Source organism: Scylla paramamosain, chromosome 22 (genome assembly GCF_035594125.1).
Source record: "Scylla paramamosain isolate STU-SP2022 chromosome 22, ASM3559412v1, whole genome shotgun sequence".
NCBI classification, from domain to species: Eukaryota; Metazoa; Arthropoda; class Malacostraca; order Decapoda; family Portunidae; genus Scylla; species Scylla paramamosain.
In genome coordinates this window covers 8,208,416-8,231,038 of record NC_087172.1, presented here as the reverse complement: position 1 = coordinate 8,231,038, position 22,623 = coordinate 8,208,416, and the positions used below count along the sequence as shown (strand labels likewise).

At 42.0% G+C, this 22,623-nt stretch overlaps 1 long non-coding RNA gene and 1 pseudogene across 1 annotated transcript in view; both read left to right on the top strand.

The window, feature by feature from the left end:
* The window catches only part of LOC135111852 (uncharacterized), a 33,906-nt gene that overhangs the window by 5,025 nt on the left and 6,258 nt on the right, over positions 1-22,623 (top strand). The window lies entirely within an intron of this gene.
* LOC135111887 (uncharacterized) lies at positions 7,626-13,269 on the top strand (annotated as a pseudogene).

Genomic DNA, 22,623 nt, shown 5'->3' with positions numbered 1-22,623 from the left:
GGGTATAGAGCAGGAAGCGGATGGGTGTATGAATGTATGTTACCACCCCCTATCCCCCTTCCTTGTACCCTTCACCTCCACCACTCTGCAGCAGAGCGGGAGAGTGTTTTGGGGCGGTATCACGCATCCGGTCACTACCCAGCGTTTAGATGGAGCAGATGTATTGAGACGGGCAATATTATCTGATGGAGACTGAGGCATGATTACAGTTAGTCGCGTCAGTTCCTTTAAGGGGATGAGTGACTCATTACTGGGTGTACGCCCCGGCCTACTTAAATAGCATAGGAGTTTCCAAAGTAGACTGCCAGGGAGTGTATTTGCATAATAACACACTCCATACCCAGGGAAGTGACTGCTTGACTACATGCGTGTGCTGGAATTCTTTTACAGTGAGCGGTGAATTACCCTCTTGTGTGTTCATGGAGAAGTGTCTGCATTCGTTTCCCTTGTTAGTGAGCTTTTGTGTTAAATGCTACTGTTGGCTGATGCTGCTCAGCTGCAAAGGATTTAATTGAATAGCTGTTTAGTAAATTTTACTCCCTCCTCAGATCCTGACAAGGCCTGCCATCCAGGAGGCAGTAAACAACACTACTCAGCTTGAGGCTATAATACACTGTTGGACAGTGGGAGGATTTGTTACGAAGGCGATTGTCCAACGGGGCTTTATGCCTCGACCATTTATGTGTTATTACTTGTGATACTTTTTTCTCCCTAGACATGGTTGCCGATCCTTTCACAGCTGTGGGTGTTAAGGATTGTTAAATTATTTCTCTTGTCTGTAGGTGGGTGAAACAGACTGACAATCTCATTAGTGTGACCTGGCATTGTGACCAGTTGTGAAAAGGGTGCAGGAGTCACAAGGGATCCTACACACCTGTATTTGAGCCCTGCACTGAGTCCTGCACTGAGTCCTGCACTGAGGAGGTGGTACAGAGTGGGTCAGGTCCAGTTGCCCAGTCAGGTCCAGTTGAGTTACCGAGAGAAAGTTAGAAAGCATAGGAGAGTAGTTTGGAAATCAAAGCTTTGTGCTAAACTCTATATAAGGTTTTGATATGTCTAATGCAACAGATAAAGTTTTACCAAAATCCCTAAAAGTGAATGACCAAAACTCGGTAAGGAAAACTAGATGACTAGTAGAGCGGCCTCGACGAAACTCATACTGGAGATCAGATATAAGGTTGTGAAGTGACAGTTGTTTAAGAATCGTCCTCTTGAGGATAAATAAAAAAAACCTTAGAGGTAGTTTGAGAAATTGAAGCCCTCACCATTTCTAGGAACAGGCTGAATGTAAGCAGACTTCCAGCAAGCAGGAAAGGTAGATGTTGATAGACAAAGATGGAAGAATTTGACTAGGCAAGGTGCAAAAACGGAGGCAGTTTCGAAGAACAATAGAGGGACTCCATCAATTCCATAAACCTTCCGAGGGTTAAGGTCAGCGAGGGTATATAAAAAATCACTGTAAAGGATCTTAATGAATAGCATAAAGTAGTCAGAGGTTAGAGGAGAGGCAACAACAAGCCATCAATTATTCAGGGTAGAGATTTTTAGCAAAGGTTTAAGCGAATAGTTCAACTTTAGAATTAGATGAAATGGTAGTAGTGCCATCAGGTCGAAATAAACTAGGGAAAGATGAAGCAAAGTTATTTATTTATTTATTTTTTCTAGTAAAGTTAGATTTTGGAACATTTTGACAGTTTCTATCAATGAAGGAGTTTTTTGCAAGTTGGAGAACAGACTTTGCATGATTCCGGACAGAAATATGAAGTGCATAAGATTCAGGTGATAGAAGGTTCACGTTCATTTTGTGGGCCACCTCTCTGTCATGAATAGCACGAGAACAGGCCATATTAAATTAAGATTTGGAAGGATAAGGTCGAGAGAAAGAGTGAGTAATGTACGCTTCCATGCCAGACTCTATAACCTCTGTTATGCGCTCAGCACACAGAGACGGCACTCTGACACGGAAGAAGTTCGTGGAGGATAGCAAAGTTAAAGATAGTTCAGGAGGATGATCAGTGAAGGAAGAGGAAACCCCAACCTGGTGTTGAACATTGATGAAGTCTCCAAGAATGGAGACCTCCGCAAAAGCGAAACGAATCACGACGTGCTCCACTTTGGAAGTTAGGTAGCCAAATTTTATTATTTTTTTTTTTAGTTAGAGGAGTTAAACAAGAGGCATGCAACGCAAACAGATTTATTTTGAGAATGACTCTGTAGTCAGTAAGATTTAAGAGCGTGGGCACGAGAGTACTTTAAGTCGTTGCGCACATAGACGTAACATCCACCTTTCCATTGAAAATGAGGATAGAAAATGTGGGAAGGAATACAAAGCGAGCCACTGTCAATTGCCTCAGACACGTGTTACGATAAGGAAAAGAAAATGAGGTTTAGTAGAGGAGAGGTAGTGGTCTACAGATGAAAAATTAGATCAGAGGCTGCGAATGTTGAAGACGTTCATCAAAAAAAAAGTTGATGAGGGTGTCAAGACACTTAGGGTGTTGAAGAAGAGCGGATGGTTCTGATATTTGAGATATTGAGATATATGTGGTCTCCTCCCAAGACGGGCTAGTGTAGGAGTCGCCATATTGCCTCCCCCACTTTGATGTGAGACACAAAGGGAAACGTTAAGTGATATATATATATATATATATATATATATATATATATATATATATATATATATATATATATATATATATATATATATATATATATACATATTTATTTATTTATTTATTTATTTATTTATTTATTGTCAAAATCCTGGTTATCCTTCCAAGTGGACGTTACACTGGTGCCGGAATGTTTAAAAGGTCTGGACTTTTAAAGGCCTCGAATACCTACCCAACCTATCCGAAATCACCATCTAATAAACCCTCTCACAAAACCATTACCTTGGCACAGCACACCAGAAATCACCTCAATACCACATCAGTGTTGAGATACAAAACACAATTATTTTATATGATAACAGGTTATATTAATAATAACAATGTTAACTCACAAATAAATTGAGGTAGTACACATAATTAGGAAACAAATTTCTACCTTTGACCAACACAAGATAATTCCTGCACTCAATCACAATAGATTCCCCTTTTTCTCAGGCTCTTATATCGCCTCCCCTGTTGCTTAAAGGTTATACACACATATATATGACATTCCCGTCACTTCACAAAGCATTAAAACCCTTTTAGTCCTTCATAGGCCGCTGAAATATTTTCCCCAGCAGCGGGAATTTCCCTAGACGCTGTCACTGCGTCACCAAATAACAACTCCCGTATTCTACTTCCTGAAACCTAACAAGATATCACGACCATCACCATAAACCACCTATAACACCACCTCCAAAGACACCAATGACGCCACAACACCACCGCAGCCCCAACCACAAAAATGGCTGCCTCTCACCCCGACACTGTGCCCTCAGCGTAACATAACCAACACAACTCACCAAATTTCAGTGGACAAGAGCTCTTGGTACCACAAAAGACTCACCAACCTGATCCTGGATATTAGGGTTATACCGCCACACCAGTAATACCTCAACACACTCCATCACCACACCACACCCGAATTTATCCTCTAAGAAACGCCACCCCTCTGTTCTCCCTCAGGGCCTATGGCGCTCTGCAAAATACTGCTGAGTGAGATACACAAGCCAGACTGTATCATCCCCTCGCCTCCACACATTCCATTTCAAATACACATTTTCCCTTACATATACATACATGTAAGGAAATTGAATTATTAAAAGAATAATACTACATGATATAAAATGAGTAATTAAGCCCTATACTAATTTACAACTAAAAATAAAGATATGTTTAGAAGGAAAACGGAACACGGGGAACACTAGGAAAACGTGTTCCTTTTCAGGGTAAACTCGGCCAATTACATGACAAAAAAAAAAAAAAATATATATATATATATATATATATATATATATATATATATATATATATATATATATATATATATATATATATATATATATATATATATATATATGCCTGTCCCCTTTTACTGTTGTGTTTTTCGTCTCTTACACTGCTATGGCCCTAGTGTGATATTCTAGTTTTTTTCTATGATTTTTACCAGTGTATTTATTTTTAGCATTTTTTTTTTTTTTTTTTGCCTGATGATGCCATCTGTGAAGGTGAACGTTGCATGAAAGAATCCTTGGGTGTGTCCCTGTTCACCATATATATATATATATATATATATATATATATATATATATATATATATATATATATATATATATATATATATATATATATAGAGAGAGAGAGAGAGAGAGAGAGAGAGAGAGAGAGAGAGAGAGAGAGAGAGAGAGAGAGAGAGAGAGAGAGAGCTGTGTGAAAAGAAGAGGTACTTGGAAACAATGGATATGAAGAAATTGTGATAGGATCATGAGTGGAAGGAGAACAAGCAATGTCACACACACATGAATCCATTAAGAAAGTGATTCACAAGTTTACAAAGTAAAGGCAAGATCATGGGAAGGTCATAGACAAGGCATTGATAGACTATGTGGTGACTATCTCATTGAGGAAGATCGGTTGTTGTTTCTGGTTGAGAGCCAAGAGTGCGGGATGCGTAGTATGGCGAGCCACGGGAGAGGAGGGGAATGTTTTAAAAGTAAGGGAGCTGGACAGTAATAATAATAATAATAATAATAATAATAATAATAATAATAATAATAATAATAATAATAATAATAATGATAATGAGATGTCCATGTATATATTATGTTATTTTTTTCTTTACGCCAGTATTATCATTATTACTACTATTTATCATATATATATATATATATATATATATATATATATATATATATATATATATATATATATATATATATATATATATATATATATATATATATATATATATATATATATATATATATATATATATATATATATATATATATATATATATATATATAATTTGTATGTAAAGCAATGTTAGGACCTGATGATAAACAGTAGCATTACTTAGGGGGCAGACAAGATGTCATTCGGCAGATCACAGTTGATTCCAGGATCACTTGCCTTTACCATGATGTCCACTCACTGCTTTAAGCCTTGTATGCTTCAAGATAACTATACTGAATTTCGTAATAATTTCTTGCGTGCCTTTGGAGCTTCACGGACTCACGATTCCTTTCTTTGGGCTTTTCGTTATGCTTTGTCGCTTACTTCGCAGCTCGGAAATGTAGGTCACATGGTCGGTCAAACTCATGCTACCGAGTATACACATGATGCTATTGCATTTTTGAAGTCTGGGAACTGGATACAAAATGGTCAGATGAATCTAGATAAACTACAAGTCTTCTTAGATCTCACATGTCATGTTAATTTTCTTACTTCTCGGGAGAGACGTGTTGCCTCCACCATTGAGATTAAACCTACTGACTCTCTTTTTGATGTTGCCATGAAAATCAGCAATAAACTGCAGGAATTGCCTCATCCTCACAGCTTCTCACCTGTTGTAAGTGACCCATTTCCTGCACCTTCACCAGGTCAGACATCTGCCGTTGATCGTATTTCCTCTCAAGGGTTGCCTTCCTCACGGCGTTCAGCTTTTTCATGCACCTATTGTCGCAAAGATGATCACACCTACTCATATTGCTTCCTTCTTAAGAAAAAACTCAAGTCTGCTCGCTCATCGCCTCCACCCAACCATGACACAATTTCTAGGATTGTGCCTTAAAGGCAGTTTTTAGACCACTCTCATCGTAAATCTTCCTCACCTGGTCGTCGTGTCCATTTTCATTCCGCTACTCCTACACGATATACGCGCTCACCATCTCTGGTCCCGAGACCTCGGATGTCTCCTGAGTGTCCATTTGAACCACATGACAGATGAATGTTTCAAAACTCTAGAATTGCAGCAAGAACAAGTCATAACAGCCTCTCCCTTAAATTTTCAGAGCCGTCAAACTCAACGCGGGAAAAATTATTGCCATCTTGTTCGGAACACTCTCTCACTCTTCCCAGTGTCATTGCTGCCTTTCAAGGTATGCACGTTTACCAGTGTTTTTCTTATGACACTCCTCTTTCCTTGGGAGTTGACACTTGTGCTTCTTGTAATCTCTTGAGTGTCCAGGTTTATTCTAAATTTAAAGACTTATTTAACGTTCCCTTACAGCCTGCTGACAATAATCTTTTCAGTGTACAAGGTTTTTCCTCACATGTACTTGGTACAGTTGTTTCACCTTGCCTCTTGCCAAAAATACACCACCAATTGAAGCAATTTTTTTTGTAATTTCTGATTTTGTTCTCAACAGCGATGATCTATTAGGACTTGACTCGCTTGTGACTTATAGTATTGATATTTTTCCTCAACATCATGTTATATCACATCAGGATATTGTTATCTTTGCAATGGACATTCCGGCACCACTCTTAGCCTCTAAACCTCCTGTTCACACTTTAAAGCATTTACACACCACAGATCCTGGTTTGTCATTTCCTGATTTCAGAGTCGAAACGTTCAGTCTCTGCTGTGGATGTCTGTTCTGCTGTTGTGATTGGAGATCAGCGAGTGGGCCCTATGAGTGCTGTTCGCCTTCCCGTTCGCCTGACAAATGCACCTGTTGACTCCTGCGTCTTATCTTTGTCAGAGTCTGTCTGCATTCATAGGTTGGCTCTTGAAAGTACTCTTTCCTGTGTCTGAGAAGATCATGTAACTGATGCCTTGGTGACTAACCTAACTGGTGCTCCGATTTCTCTCAAGAACGGCATACTTTTTGGTTCTTTTGAAGTCTGCGACAGTAAGTCCTTTGATGACTCTGCACCTTATGCACCTCTGCACAGTTTCAGCTCATGTTAGGGTGTTGGATTTCCCAACAGCAAAGTCTCGTCTCCTCGACTCGACCTCGACTCGTCTCCTCGGCTAATCAAATATAAACCGGCTGTTGCTTTGCCTAACAAACCTCTTGGTGTCTCAGACCGTATTGCGCATCACATTCGGTTAAAACCTGATACACGTCCTTCTTTTTTGCCTTCCTATCGTTTGCCTCAGTCAGTGTGCTGTTGCTCAGAATTTAGTTGATGGAATGCTGAAAGACGGTATCATCCAAGAATCACACTCTCCGTGCAATTTACTACTGTTTTTGGTTTCAAAGAAAGACGGTTCTTTTATTTCTGTAGTTGATTTTCGAAAAGTTAACTCTGTGACCGTTCCTGATCATTATCCTTTTCCTGTTTTAAGTGATCATTTGCAGTCCATAGGAAAAGAAAACACTGTATTCACTACTTTTGACTTCAAATCAGGTTTTTGGCGAATTCCATTGGATTATAGTAGCCGCGAGATTACTGCCTTTCCTACGCCATCAGGTCATTGTGAGTGGCTCCGTGCCCAAATGGCTTTACGTAACTCGCCCCTGACTTGCCAGCGACTTGTTAATGGTCTTTTTCAAGGTCTTATTGGCGATGCTTTTGTTTGTATACTTTGATGATTTGATCTTGGTGTCTCGTGATCTTGAGTCTCGCTTTGACAAACTTGAATTTGTTTTGCAAAATTTCAGGAAGCAGGTCTTAAACTTAACCTGCCTAAGTGTAAATTCCTTAGCTCACGTATTGAGTTTTTAGGTCATGTAGTTGACGAGGATGGCATTCACACTGCTGATGCTAAAGTTCGATCAGGTCAAGATTTTCCTATCCCAAAGTTAGTAAACCACGTGTGTTCTTTTCTCGGTCTTGCAGGTTATTACCACGCATTCATCAGAGACTTTGCATCCATTGCGTCACCTCTCACGCGCCTTCTCAAAAAGGATGTCTCTTTCATATGGCACGACACCCAAGAAACTAGCTTTGACCGACTCAAACATGCACTCACTCATGCTCCAGTCCTTTTCTTTCCAGATTACAGTCCGCCTTTTACACTCTTCCCCGATGCAAGTGCTTTAGGAGTAGGCGCTGTTCTAATGCAGCAGACTGAGAGTTCTTCTCCTCAGGTCATTGCATATGACAGCCGTACCGTGACTGGTGCTGAGACTCGCTATTCAGTTACTCATCTAGAGGCTCTGGCATTGGTATAGAATTTACGTCATTTTCGTGACATCATCTATGGCTATCAATTGACTGTTTATACTGATCATGCTGCGTTGCTTCACCTTTTCAAGGGTAAACATTTTTCAGGTCGTCTCACCAGATGGTTTGCCAGAGTCAATCAATTTAAACCGACGATCAAGTATTTGCCCGGTAAAGCAAATGTAACTGTAGATGCTGTCTCTCGAAATATTGCTGTTGCTTCTGTGTCGGAAATTACTAATTTCTCACGAGAGGAACTTTTTACTGCCCAGTGTCAAGACCATTTATGGTCTGCTGTGGTATATGCCTTAAATTCGGGGGATGAGCCTGTTTTACCCAAGTTGCATGTACCTTTGTCTCAGTTTTCCCTTGTTGATGGTATATTATGCCGTACTGTGTCAGTTCACGAGCAAACGGTGATGCAACTTGTCATCCCCATCTTTTGTTTCATCTGTGCCTCAGCTCATTCATGATGCCCCCCCAGTCTGGTTATCCAGGCCGTGACAAATCTTTAACTATGACTCATAAGGGTTATTACTGGCCTACAATGAGCTTTGACATCACGAATCATGTAGCGCAATCTCTTTCTTTTGTACAAACTAGAAGCATCACTCACACAGTTCCAATGCTTGAATATCCGACTTCTGTTGGTCCTTTTGATATTGTTGCTATGGATCTTCTGCAATTACCTCGCAAGGTAATTATGTTGTAGTCTGCTTTGATTATTTCAGTCACTTTGTTATTCTTGTAACTTTGCCCAACAATTCTGCTGCAGTTGTGACCCATGCTTTAGTGTCCCACCTCTTTTGTCCATTCACTACACCTTCAGTTTTGTTTTCTGATTATGGGTCAGAGTTTAAGAATGAGGTACTTAATACCATTTGCCAGCAGCACAGAATTTCCCAGTGCTTTATTATTGCTCACCATCCAGCTTCTAATGGACTTGTGGAACGGACTAATAGAAAAATTTTGGAGATCCTTTGGCATATTCCAGGTACACTCATGGGAAGATCGGCTTCCACATGTAGCTGCTTCCATTAATGGATCTGTGAATTCGTCTACTAGAAAGACTCCTCAGTATATTGTGTTTGGCGAAAAGAACTGTCTCTCTTATGACATACTAGTAGCCCTACGTGCCATTGTATTCCGCTGATGACTATGCTCAGTCTAATATCCGCACGTTTCAGACTATCCAGTGCGTCTGTGCGATAAAGACTACAGGCTTTACGCGCGGAGATGATTAGTCAGCAGCACAGTAGAGCCAGGCCTATGTCCCTTGGTATTGGTGACACTGTCTTTAAGGCCTCACCTCTGCGTCAGTCAGTCTCAGTCTCCACCTGTCTCATACTTCTGTTCATCCTGTCCCTACACATTCCTATCACCTCCGTAGGTTATGTAACATTTCTTACATTTATCATAATATTACATTTATCATGTAATATTATGAACAGTAAAGTATCGTATTTGTGAATAACTTTTGGGACATTTAATGTTAATGGGTCGTTGGTGGTGGTTATTAGGGTGGGCAGGAGTCACGTCAGCAACATGGACGGCAGCGAGTGACTGGAGCAGGCAAGGCTGGAGACGAGAACACGTCAGACACCTCGCCACCACCACACCTGCCACCTGTTCGCTGCCCCACTGCCAGTAATTGTCCAAAGCTGTGTTGTGACCTGTGTATTCCTTCTCAACGTATCTTGTTAAGTAGAGAGAAGAAACAAGATAAATTTGACTTCAACCTGATTCCCGAGTTTGATGGCAATGGTACGCAGTGTTACGCAGGAGTGGCTCGAGAAACTGAAACTTGTTTGCAAGCTTCGAGGCATCGACGATGTAGCAAGTGTGGTTCCAGAACACCTAACGGGAGGTGCGTTCGCCGTGTACCTACATCTGGCCGAGTGGGATAAGAAAGGACTGAAAAGCTGAAGGAGACGCTGCTGGCCGCATTTTTACGTGGTCTATGAACAGCTTGTGAGCCGAAAATTGCACAGTGGGGAATCGCCAGATCTGTATTTGGCTGAGCTTCGGCGCCTGGCGCCCCTGTTTGGCGGAATACGAGTAAGTGACAAAGCCCCTGCCTCCGCCTTCGTGGCCGTACTGCCGGAGGACGTCCGCCAGCTGCTCCGAATCGGGTCACGTATGGAGGATCTCGACTTGAACCAGGTTCTTGCACGGGCAAGGGCGGTTATCAGGGACGACAGCCCCATTGAGTCATCGTCTTCGGAGGCGTGCCTTGGCGCTATAGCAGACCATGGCGCCGCGCCTCGTGTGGCTGCCGCTAGTCAACGGTGTTATGTGTGTGGTGACCTAATCATCTCGCCAGTGACTGTTTGACTTGCCAACAAGCTCATTGCCGCACACGGTGTCGAGTGAGGTGCTATCAATGTGGTGGTTTATGCCACATTGCATCAGGGTGTTCGGGAAACATCAGCGCCAGCCTCCTCTCTTGGCGGCCAGTGAGTGAGGCGCTACCAAGTGCTATGGTGAATGTGGAGGGTGTCCATCGTCGTGTGTTGGTGGACACCGGGTGTTCTCAAAGTATCGTCCATGTTTCATGCTGCAGGGTATGGATGAAGGGTGCCGTTGACATGGTTACTGAGCGAGGAGAAGTGGCAGTGCGAGGGAACAGGTGTCTTACGGCTCCGGCTTAGCGGCGGGACTTCCACTGACATATGTGTGTGTAACAACTGCGAGGCCCCTTGGTTTTATGGTAATTCTCTGTATGGATGGCATAACGGCCCTTGGATGAATTGTAGTCGATGTTCAGAATAATGTTCTTTTTGGCATAGAAAAGCCAAAGATCTGTGTGGTTGCTAACACTGTGGTGGGAGTGGACGAACCTGATTTTAGTGCCACTTATGACCCTTTATCCATTTGTTGGACGTCAGCCCGGAAGTGGTCTGAGGGTGAGAAGCCTGGTGTCCTGTGGAATACGGTAGAGGCATACTCTGCGCCTCCCGAGGCAAGAAACCTGTTTGAAGAGGAGCTCCAGAAGTGGATAGATGATGGATGGTTGCTTCCGTACGGACCGGTTAAGGGCCTGATTCCTCTCATGGCCGTTGTACAACGCAACAAGAAGAAAGTACGGCCTGTAATGGACTTCAGAGAGCTGAACGCACACATCGACACGTTCACGGCGGACTCGGACGTGTGCTCAGACAGACTGTGGGAGTGGCGGAGGCAATGGGAGAATGTTTTGTGTGATTGTCCTTGCTAAGGCTTATCTCCAGATTAGAATTCATGATTCCCTGTGGCCATATCAGACTGAATTTTAAAGGCCAGAGGTATTGCTTAACGCGATTGGGATTCGGCTTAAACGTTGCTCCGTTAATATGAAAACAGTGTTCAATAGTGTTCTCTCACAAGATCCAATTGTTAGAAAAAGAACGTCAGCTTACATCGACGACATTCTTGTTAATGAAAACATTGTTGAGGCCAGTCGTGTAAAAGAGAAGAGAGTCGTGTAAAAGAGAAGAGAGTCGTGTGTGGAAGAGAGACGTCAAGGTGGACAACATACCAAGTGAATTGATGAAGCGGGCGGTGTTTTCATTCTGCGGCAAGCTGGTGGGCCACTATCCTGTATATGGTTGGCTGCAAATGGCAACAGCCTTCATCAAGAGGAGGACCAATTGCCTCTCGAAGAGATGGGATGAATTAATCGCCGATGAGGAAATCCGGAGGTTTCTGGATGAGGTCGTGGTCGAAGTTAGGAAGAATGATCCTGTGAGAAGACCTTGGAGTGCCAGAGGTGACGAGGCCACAATGTGGGTGGATGCCACTTCCCTGGCGCTTGGTGCTGTAGTAGAGATCGACGGCAGCATCGTCGAAGACGCCAGCTGGTTACGCAAAAACGACTTAAATCACATCATAGCCAAGTTGGATGTAGTCATCAAAGGACTAAATTTAACATTGGCCTGGAAGGTCAGAACGGTGGAATTGATGACAGACTCTTCCACGGTACATCGATGGATCTCTGATGGCCTCTCCAGCAGAAGCAAGCTCAATACCAAGGCTGCGAACGAGATGCTCATTCGGAGGAGAGTTGGCATAATAATGTCGCTGGTCGAGGAGTGCGCCCTCAAGTTATCGGTTATTCTCGTGTCTTCAATCAACAGCAAGGCTGACAGTTTGATACGCGTACCGCAGCGTTAGCTGAAAGTCCCCGATGCCTGCCCCACAGCCACGCAACCAGTGTGTTCAGTGGTCATCACTGCACCACACGACCCAGCAGTCACCAAGCGGCAGGAGCAAGCTGTCGTTGCGAATCGTAAGGCGTGCCAATCCATGGACCCAGCACCTGTAAAGTGGCGGAAGGGGAGCTTGGACGTGGAGAGAGTCTGGCAGAGAGTTGGTATGGATATCACTCACTGCAGTGGGTGGACGTACCTAACTCTTATCGACTGTGGGCCATCACAATTTTCTATTTGGCGTCAACTGAGACTTCAGACCAGCAACAGCATCACCAAGCAGTTAGAGGTACTGTTTTGTGAACGTGGACCCCCAGAAGTTGTTAACGGAGAATGACACCGCTTTCCGCATTAGGCTGTTTGCACACTTCGCTAAGAGATGGGATGTGCACCTGATGTGCACATGTTCCGTCAGAAAATGTCATAGCTGAACGATCCCATAGAACTATAAAGATTATTGCTGCGAGGAAAGGTTGCTCTGTAGCGGAGGCGGTATATTTTTACAACTTAAGGTCCCGCGATGACCACGACCATGTTATAGCAATATCCTCTCAAGAGTCCGATGAGTGAATCCCTGTGAAGAAAGCAAGTTAGAAGCAGACGGCCCCTACTAGACTGGTGATGAATTGTGATGAGATCGCCTGATGTTCGTTGTGATGGACAGCATCACACCAGGCTGATGAAGTTAATAGAATCCCCAGCCACTTTAAGGATCTTCATTACTGCACTTCCCAGACACCTCAGGAGAATGTTGCAGCCACGGACGGTGAGGACGATGAGCTTCTCATTCAGCATCCTGGCTAGGCTGATGAGGAGGAGGAAAACGACAAAGATGTTGCTGCTCAAGATGAGTTGGATCGAAAGCTTCCAAGGCGTTCATCGATGAATAGAAGGCCCCGAGTGCGTAATCTACGTGAATATAATATTCAGTGGGGAGTGTAATATTATGAACTGTAAAGTATCGTATTTGTGAATAACTTTTGGGACAATTGATGTTAATGGGTCGTTGGTGGTGGTTATTAGGGTTGCCACGTAAGTAGGGGGAGGAGGCAGTAGACACTTGCCGAAACGATAATTACTCCCAGTGAGGTCTAAAGCACTTTTTTTTTTTTTTATGTAGGAAGGATACTGGCCAAGGGCAACAAAAATCTAATAAAAAAAATGCCCACTGAAATGCCAGTCCCTTAAAAGGGTCAATGCAAGTGGTCAAAAATTAGTGGATAAGTGTCTTGAAACCTCCCTCTTGAAGGAATTCAAGTCATAGGAAGGTGGAAATACAGAAGCAGGCAAGGAGTTCCAGAGTTTACCAGAGAAAGGGATGAATGACTGAGAATACTGGTTAACTCTTGCGTTAGAGAGGTGGACAGAATAGGGGTGAGAGAAAGAAGAAAGTCTTGTGCAGCGAGGCCGCGGAAGGAGGGGAGGCATGCAGTTAGCAAGATCAGAAGAGCAGTTGGCATGAAAATAGCGGTAGAAGACAGCTAGATATGCAACATTGCGGCGGTGAGAGAGGGGCTGAAGACAGTCAGTTAGAGGAGAGGAGTTGATGAGACGAAAAGCTTTTGATTCCACCCTGTCTAGAAGAGCAATATGAGTGGAACTGTTCAGGGGGTGCTGTGAACTTATCATTAAACCCAGCTGTGACCTCACTGAACGTTTCCCTTTGTGTCTCACAACACAAGGGGGCAGTCACAGCCTGCCTTCTAAAGACAACTCTCTTCCTCCACACAAAACTACAAGCACCTAATAACACATACACCCTTCACTCAAAAATTTTAAAATCCTTTAAAATGTCCCCAGGTCGGACTGCCTTTCTGTCGACGACCCTAAGTGTCTTGACACCCCCCTCAACTTTTTCTTCATTAACTTCTGCAACATTCGCGGTCTAAGATCTAATTTTCAATCTGTAGAACACCACCTCTCCTCTTCTAAACCTCATCTTCTTTTCCTCACTGAAACTCAAGTGTCTGAGGCAACTGACAGTAGCCCCTTTTCTGTTCCCTCCTACTTTCTCTATCCTCATTTTCGATCCAAAGCTGGATGCTGCGTTTATGTGCGCAATGACTTAACCTGCTCTCGTGTCCACGCTCTTGAATCTTCCGAGTTTTCCACCATCTGGCTACGACTACAGAGTCATTCTCATACTAAATTTATCTGTGCTGTATACCTCTCTCCTAATTCCTCTGACTATAAGAAATTCTTTGACTACTTAACTTCCAAAGTGGAGCATATTCTGACCCTCTTCCCTTTTGCAGAGATCTCCATTCTTGGAGACTTCAATGTTCACCACCAGCTTTGGCTTTCCTCTCCCTTCACTGACCATCCTGGTGAACTAGCCTACAACTTTGCTATCCTCCATGACCTAGAGCAATTGCTGCAACACCCTACTCGTATTCCTGACCGTCTTGGAGACACGCCCAACATTCTTGACCTTTTCCTGACCTCTAATCCTTCTGCTTATGCTGTCACCCTTTCTTCTCCGTTGGGCTTCTCCGATCTCATATCTTTATCTTGTCCTATCACTCCAATCCCTCCTCAGGATCCTCCTAAGCGAAGGTGCCTCTGGCATTTTGCCTCTGCTAGTTGGGGGGACCTGAGGAGGTATTTTGCTGATTTTACTTGGAATGACTACTGCTTCCGTGTCAGAGACCCGTCTTTGTGTGCTGAGCACATAACAGAGGTGATAGTGTCTGGCATGGAGGCGTACATTCCTCACTCTTTTTCTCGTCCTAAACCTTCTAAACCTTGGTTCAACACAGCTTGTTCTCGTGCTATACATGATAGAGAGGTGGCCCACAAAAGGTACTTAAGCCTTCCATCACCAGAATCTCATGCACTTTATATTTCTGCCCGGAACCATACCAAGTCTGTTCTCCAACTAGCCAAAAACTCCTTCATTAACAGAAAATGTCAAAACCTTTCAAGATCTAACTCCCCTCGTGATTTCTGGCATCTAGCCAAAAATATCTCCAATAACTTTGCTTCTTCTTCTTTTCCTCCTCTACTTCAACCAGATGGCACCACTGCTATCACATCTATTTCTAAAGCTGAACTCTCTGCTCAAACCTTTGCTAAAAACTCTACCTTGGACGATTCTGGGCTTGTTCCTCCCTCTCCTCCACCCTCTGACTACTTCATGCCACCTATTAAAATTCTTCGCAATGATGTTTTCCATGCCCTCGCTGGCCTAAACCCTCGGAAGGCTTATGGACCTGATGGGGTCCCTCCTACTGTGCCTCCGTGCTTGCACCTTGCCTAGTCAAACTCTTTCAGCTATGTCTGTCAACATCTACCTTTCCTTCTTGCTGGAAGTTTGCCTACATTCAACCTGTTCCTAAAAAGGGTGACCGCTCTAATCCCTCAAACTACCGTCCTATTGCTTTAATTTCCTGCTTATCTAAAGTTTTTGAATCTATCCTCAACAGGAAGATTCTTAAACATCTATCACTTCACAACCTTCTATCTGATCACCAGTATGGGTTCCGTCAAGGCCGCTCTACTGGTGATCTTCTGGCTTTCCTCTGTAATTTCATCTCAAGTTTCCTTTCTGACCGTTCTATTGCTGCTGTGGTAGACGGTCACTGTTCTTCTCCTAAATCTATTAACAGTGGTGTTCCTCAGGGTTCTATCCCGTCACCCGCTCTCTTCTTATTATTCATTAATGATCTTCTAAACCAAACTTCTTGTCCTATCCACTCCTACGCTGATGATACCACCCTGCACTTTTCCACGTCTTTTCATAGACGTCCAACCCTTCAGGAAGGAGGTAAATATATCACGCAGGGAAGCCACAGAATGCCTGACTTCTGATCTTTCTAAAATTTCTGATTGGGGCAGAGCAAACTTGGTATTGTTCAATGCCTCAAAAACTCAATTCCTCCATCTATCATCTCGACACAACCTTCCAGACAACTATCCCCTCTTCTTCAATGACACTCAACTGTCCCCCTCTTCTACACTGAACATCCTCGGTCTGTCCTTTACTTGTAATCTGAACTGGAAACTTCACATCTCATCTCTAGCTAAAACTGCTTCTATGAAGTTAGGTGTTCTGAGACGTCTCCGCCAGTTTTTCTCACCCCCCTCTAGCTGCTAACTCTGTACAAGGGCCTTATCCGTCCATGTATGGAGTATGCTTCACATGTCTGGGGGGGTTCCACTCATACTGCTCTTCTAGACAGGGTGGAATCAAAAGCTTTTCGTCTCATCAACTCCTCTCCTCTAACTGACTGTCTTCAGCCCCTCTCTCACCGCCGCAATGTTGCATATCTAGCTGTCTTCTACCGCTATTTTCATGCCAACTGCTCTTCTGATCTTGCTAACTGCATGCCTCCCCTCCTTCTGCGGCCTCGCTGCACAAGACCTTCTTCTTTCTCTCACCCCTATTCTGTCCACCTCTCTAACGCAAGAGTTAACCAGTATTCTCAATCATTCATCTCTTTCTCTGGTAAACTCTGGAACTCCCTGCCTGCTTCTGTATTTCCACCTTCCTATGACTTGAATTCCTTCAAGAGGGAGGTTTCAAGACACTCATCCACCAATTTTTGACCACTGCCTTGATCCTTTTATGGGACTGGCATTTCAGTGGGCATTTTTTTATTAGATTTTTGTTGCCCTTGGCCAGTATCCTTCCTACATAAAAAAAAAAAAAAAAGCAGGAGTGATGTCAGCAACAGGGGCGGCAGCGAGTGACAGGAGCGAGGCAAGGCGGTCCAACTAAGTTGTGTTTTGTCCACGGACATCTTGCTGTAGAGTAGCTGTGGTTCTGCAAAAAAAAAAAAAAACACCTCTAAGTATGATAAACTTACCTTGTAAATATGCTGTCTCCCTGGGATTAAAAATTTAACTCAAACTTACATACTTATTTTTATATGTAAAACACAAGGCGGGGAAACGAAAATAGGAAACAGAAAGAAAAAGAGCAGTGTTATTGATAGGGAAGGTGTTGGTATGCTGGGTTCTACTAAAAAAAAAAAAAAAAAAAAAAAGTAACATTCTAGGCAGAGTAACAATGCCCTACAAATCTCCAGAAATAACATTATGAAGAAGATGCAGCCGCTACTCATACTATAAAACATCAAACAAAAATAGCAAGATGGTTATCCCACCATCTTTTCTCTTCTACTATCTTTCAATATTTTCTAGCTTTTATTCTTCTTCTGTACTGACTCTTCTTCACCCCTCTATTCTATAAACTAAAAAAAACTATAAAACTAAAAAAAGAAAGAAAAAAAAAGGCGGTCCGGCTGGAGACGAGAACACTTTAGACACCGCCACCACAACACTTGCCACCTGTTTGCTGCCCCGCTGCCAGTACTCGTCCATAGTTGTTTTGTGACCCGTGAATTCCTTCTCTACGTATCTTATTAAGCAAAGAGAAGAAATCAAGGTTTGTTTCCCTGCTGCCTCGTATCATGTACTTTTTTTTTCTCTGTTTTTGCTGTCCCATGGGTTTGTTTGTTTTGCTGTGCCCCTGGGAGGGATTATTATTTTTATGCCTTATGTTAGAATTACATTGATATTTGTTTTTGTGCTATCCTACACTGATATTTCTTTTTATTCTACTGGAGGGATATTTTCATAGCATTTATATATATCATTATTATGTCCTTTTATTTTATCATCTCGTGTGTCTTACAAAGATAAAACCACTATACATCCATATCCATGTATTTTCATTGTTATTATTATTCCATTTTGTTATTTTCTGAAATTTTGTCTGTTCTTCTTTCTTGCTATTATATCATTGTCTTTGCTTTTGTGTGCCTTCCCTCATTACGCATACTTACACATTTGTCCCTATATATGAACACATTTCATATTCTCATTATTATTCTTGTGCTTTATGGTATTTACTATGCATTTTTTTTTATTTATTTATTTATATATTTTTTTTGCATTCCCATATTTGTCTTGCCTTCATTTATTACTTTGTGTGCCTTACACAGATAAGCGCACTCCATGCTCATGTATCTATTTGATATGCTTGAGCCACTCGTAATTATATATATATATATATATATATATATATATATATATATATATATATATATATATATATATATATATATATATATATATATATATATATATATATATATATATATATATATATATATATATAATGTTTTCGCTGCGGGGGCGTAACATAGGTGTGGCCGAGCTATATAATAGGATGTCCATATATATATTATTAGTTAATTTTCTTTATGCCATTATTATCATTATTACTGCTATTAATCATATATATATTTTGTTTATGTACAACGCCTCTCGTTCATCTTTTGTTTTTTTATCACTCCATAGGTTGCGTCACGCGTCCCTCATTCAGCGACTGCCCTCTGGGCCGTTTAGGTTTAATCTGTACTTGGCAGCTTTTACGCAGTGTTTGCTGTTGTACCTGGAATTGGACATTACCATATGTGCTAGATCAACCCCTAGTACATAATAATAGTAATAATAATAATATTATAATAATAATAATAATAATAATAATAATAACAATAAAAACAGTAGTTTCAGAATATATTAAATAATGACTGGAAGGAAGTGAGAGAGCAGGAGGTGGATGATTTTGCGTTAGGGTGGAGTAATTTTAAGAAAGCCGTAGTGGAGTGTGCAGAGAATTTATTGATTTAAGTTATTGCGCTGCAACATCGCGGTTATATGGCGCCGCTACAAACCTTTAAAATCAATAATGTTTGCAGCTAAAAATATTGATATTAAATATATGTATATATATATATATATATATATATATATATATATATATATATATATATATATATATATATATATATATATATATATATATATATATATATATATATATATATATATATATATATATATATGGTAAAAATTATAAAAGACCACTAAAAAAAGTAATCAAAAAAGAAAGTGGGAAGAACCGCCAAAAAACATGTACTAGAAATCAGAGGGTCGGTACATTTAATTAATTAGGTTGATTTAATTTGATTTATAATGAGGAGGGTACTAAACCCACTGACCCAAATCACTGTGTCTGGCATTGTTCGTTTCGTACCCAAGACACTGATCCCACTGACCCAGATATCTGGCCTTATTCGCCTAAGACACAGACCTCACTGACCCAGACCCCAAGATCCACAGTTGTTACGTGTCTTTCTCACTTGCCTCCATGTTCTCCCAGTGCAAGGATAAAGTTCCACCCAATACTATAGTATATTACTGATAAAATAAATAGAAGAACAGTGAAAAGGTAATCTATACTTTATTTAAATAATTAAATAAAAGATCAAAGTTTTCCACAAATCCACAAAAAAGAACATGTCCCTGAGAGACAGCTCCCTCTCTTTCTCCAAGTATCAGTGATATCTGGAAAGTCCCATCCTCATCGCGATAGCAAAAAAGATATCGTTTCGCAGCTCCACCAGAATGGGACACTCCACTAGAAAGTGTCGAGCTGTAAGGGTAAGCAGTCATCACAAAATGCCAACTGGCAAGAACTGCCATCCTTATACTGGAGTATAAATCATAAAAAGGAATGGGGGTGGAAGGAGTAACCCGAGTTGCCGCCCCTTTAGCCAGGCTATCGAACTTCTCATTCCCCTGGACTCCAAAATGTGCAGGGACCCAGCAAAATCCGAGGTGATGGCCTCTACGCTATAAAAGATACAGCCACTGAAGAGTCGATAAAACAAGGGGATGAAGGAAAGAAAAGCTAAAATGTTGAACAGCGGAAAGAACACTGCGAGAATCGCCAAATATTGTAAAAAAAATTATATATAGGGAGAATAAAAATATTTCTTAAAGGTAAAATAATGGCAGCCAGCTCTGCTGTAAAAATAGAGGCAGCACCGGGGAGCATCCGTCTCGAGAGAGAACACCAAATACGACTCCCCGTTCGGATTTTGAGCCGTCAGGGGATGGAATCAGAATGTGTGGAATAGTGTTCCAAGAACAATGCACAGGACTACAAATCCAGTAATAAGTTCTTATTAGGAGTAGCAGGACCGCAGACAGAAATGTCCCGGAATTGCCAGTAAGCAACTCTAGGGAACCAACAGGGACATACAGAGACGGAAGATAGATTTAATGTCACCATAGTAGATATAACCCTGAAACCAAAAGGTTTAGGGAAACTCGGGTGAGACACATACACTTGAGAAAGCTGAGAGTCGCAGGAGACGGCCACACAAGAGACAGACTCGGGAAGACGTTTGACTCGATACCAGCACCTCAACAACAAGGACTGGCGACGCAGGTCCGATGGAAGGACACCAGCATCCACCAGTAAGCTAGGGATTAGGGGTGAGCGGAACACACCAGTTGCCGAGCGAACATCGGCATTGAGCACTGAGTCCGGCACGCGAAGCCGAGCCTCAGTAGCAGAGGAATAAACCTCACAATCATATTCCAACTTAGAAAGAATAAGAGTTCGGTGCAAGAGAAGGAAGTATGAGCCAAAACCCTAAGAAGTGACAGCGCCTTCATAAATGCTGCTTTAATATAACGAAGGTGAGGTACCCAAGTCAGGCGTCTGTCAAATATGAGTCCCAGGAAACGAGCTTCCTCTACAAAAGAAATTTTTCCATCATACAGATATATATCTGGATCAAGGTGAAGATCACGAAGGCGGCAAAAAAATATAAGGCTACAGTTTTTGAAGCCAAGAAACGAAATGCTCAAGTTAGAACCCAATGAGAAACCCTTTTAATTGCGAACTGCAACTTTCAATCAAAGGTATTCGTGTTGCAGAAAAGGAGATTGGCAAGTCATCGACATCTAAGCTACCACGAAGTCCTTCTGGAAGCACATCTATGACACCGTTTACAGCTAGAGCAGAAAAAGTGACACTGAGTATACTTCCCTCAAGTGGGCAAGCTTCAGACAGGAAGCCGCAAATCCGTACCCGTAAAAAAAAAACGAAGAAATTAAAACTGCTGTATAAAAATGAAGAGTCCGCCACAGAGACCGAACTTGGAACAGCAGTGGAACCAAATAAAAAAAAAATATTGCAACCTGATGCTGTTTACTAGCGAATGCTTCACATATAGAAGATTCTAGGGATAAAAGCCCATCAGAGGTGGACCTCATTTTCCGAAAACCAAATTGGACAGGCGACAAGCAATTGCCTATCCCCAAGTACTACATAAGCCTGACATTCACCATCTTTTCTAGTAACTTGCAAGTACATGAGATTAAGGAAACTGGACGATAGTTGGTCACTAACTGATGATCTCCAGGCTTTGGATTGGGGATAATTACAGCAACAGCCCAAGAAGATGGAAAATCACTTGTATTCCAAATAAAGTTATAGAGTTCAAGTAAAAAGGTAAAAGCTTCATCGGACATGTGGAACAAAAGCCATGAGCCATGCTCTGAGCCATGCATGGCTCAGAGAAAGAAAATAGGACATTATAAGACTATCCACCAAGGGAGGCAAAAATGACGTCAACGGATTGTCGACGATGTGACGATGGATGTCGACGATGAAGTGCCATAGGTGCAGCTGAATCCTTTCTGGAGAAGCTAGCAAAGTGCTCAGCAAACAGGTCAGCAACTGTATTAGGGTCTGCCACAGTTCCCCCATCATGGGATAAAACAGGTGGGGGAGGTGCAGACTACTTCCAAAATATCTTGCGGAATTTCTTAAAAACCTTGGTTAGTGGAGTGCGAACTGTGATGGAAGAGACATAACTCTTCCGAAACTCCTGCCGAGCCCTCTTTAAGGTGCGGCGAGCACGGGCACGCGTTTTTCGAAAAGCCTCCAAGCAATGGATGTCCCCGGGATGTCGTCGATGAGAAAAAGCAGCACGCTTTTCTCGAATGGTAGCTGTACAAGCTGCATTCCACCATGGAACAGGACGCTTAGGAAAGCGACCAGATGTCTTTGGGACAGACCGAAGAGCAGCGGAGTGAAAGATATCAGTGAAATATGTTGCAGCCTCATCATCATTTCATCCACTGAGAGAGCAGGGGTGCTGAGTTCTGAGAATAGCTGCCAATCCGCCTTATGCAGACGCCACCGGGGAGGACGCGACTATAGTATAGAATTATTGATTAAATTACATGGGAAGTAATGGCTTCCATATAGCTCTGGTAAAATTTTCCAGTTAAAATCAAGAAAGGAATCAGAGGTACAAAGAGAAAAGTCTGTTGTTGTAAAAATACCGGTTTGACTATGAAAATTGTTCACGTCCCAAGAGTTTAAAATCTATAATAATGAATCCTGCATAAAAAAAAAAAAAAAAAGTAAAAAACTACGAGGGTTGACAGTGTCATCATTACACAAAGGATCGTGACCATTCAAGTCTCCCAATAAAATAAGAGAAGAAAGAGTATTTATAAGGTTATCAAGTTAATTCCCTTCGGAACTAACACTGGGAGGCAGATACAGACTGCAC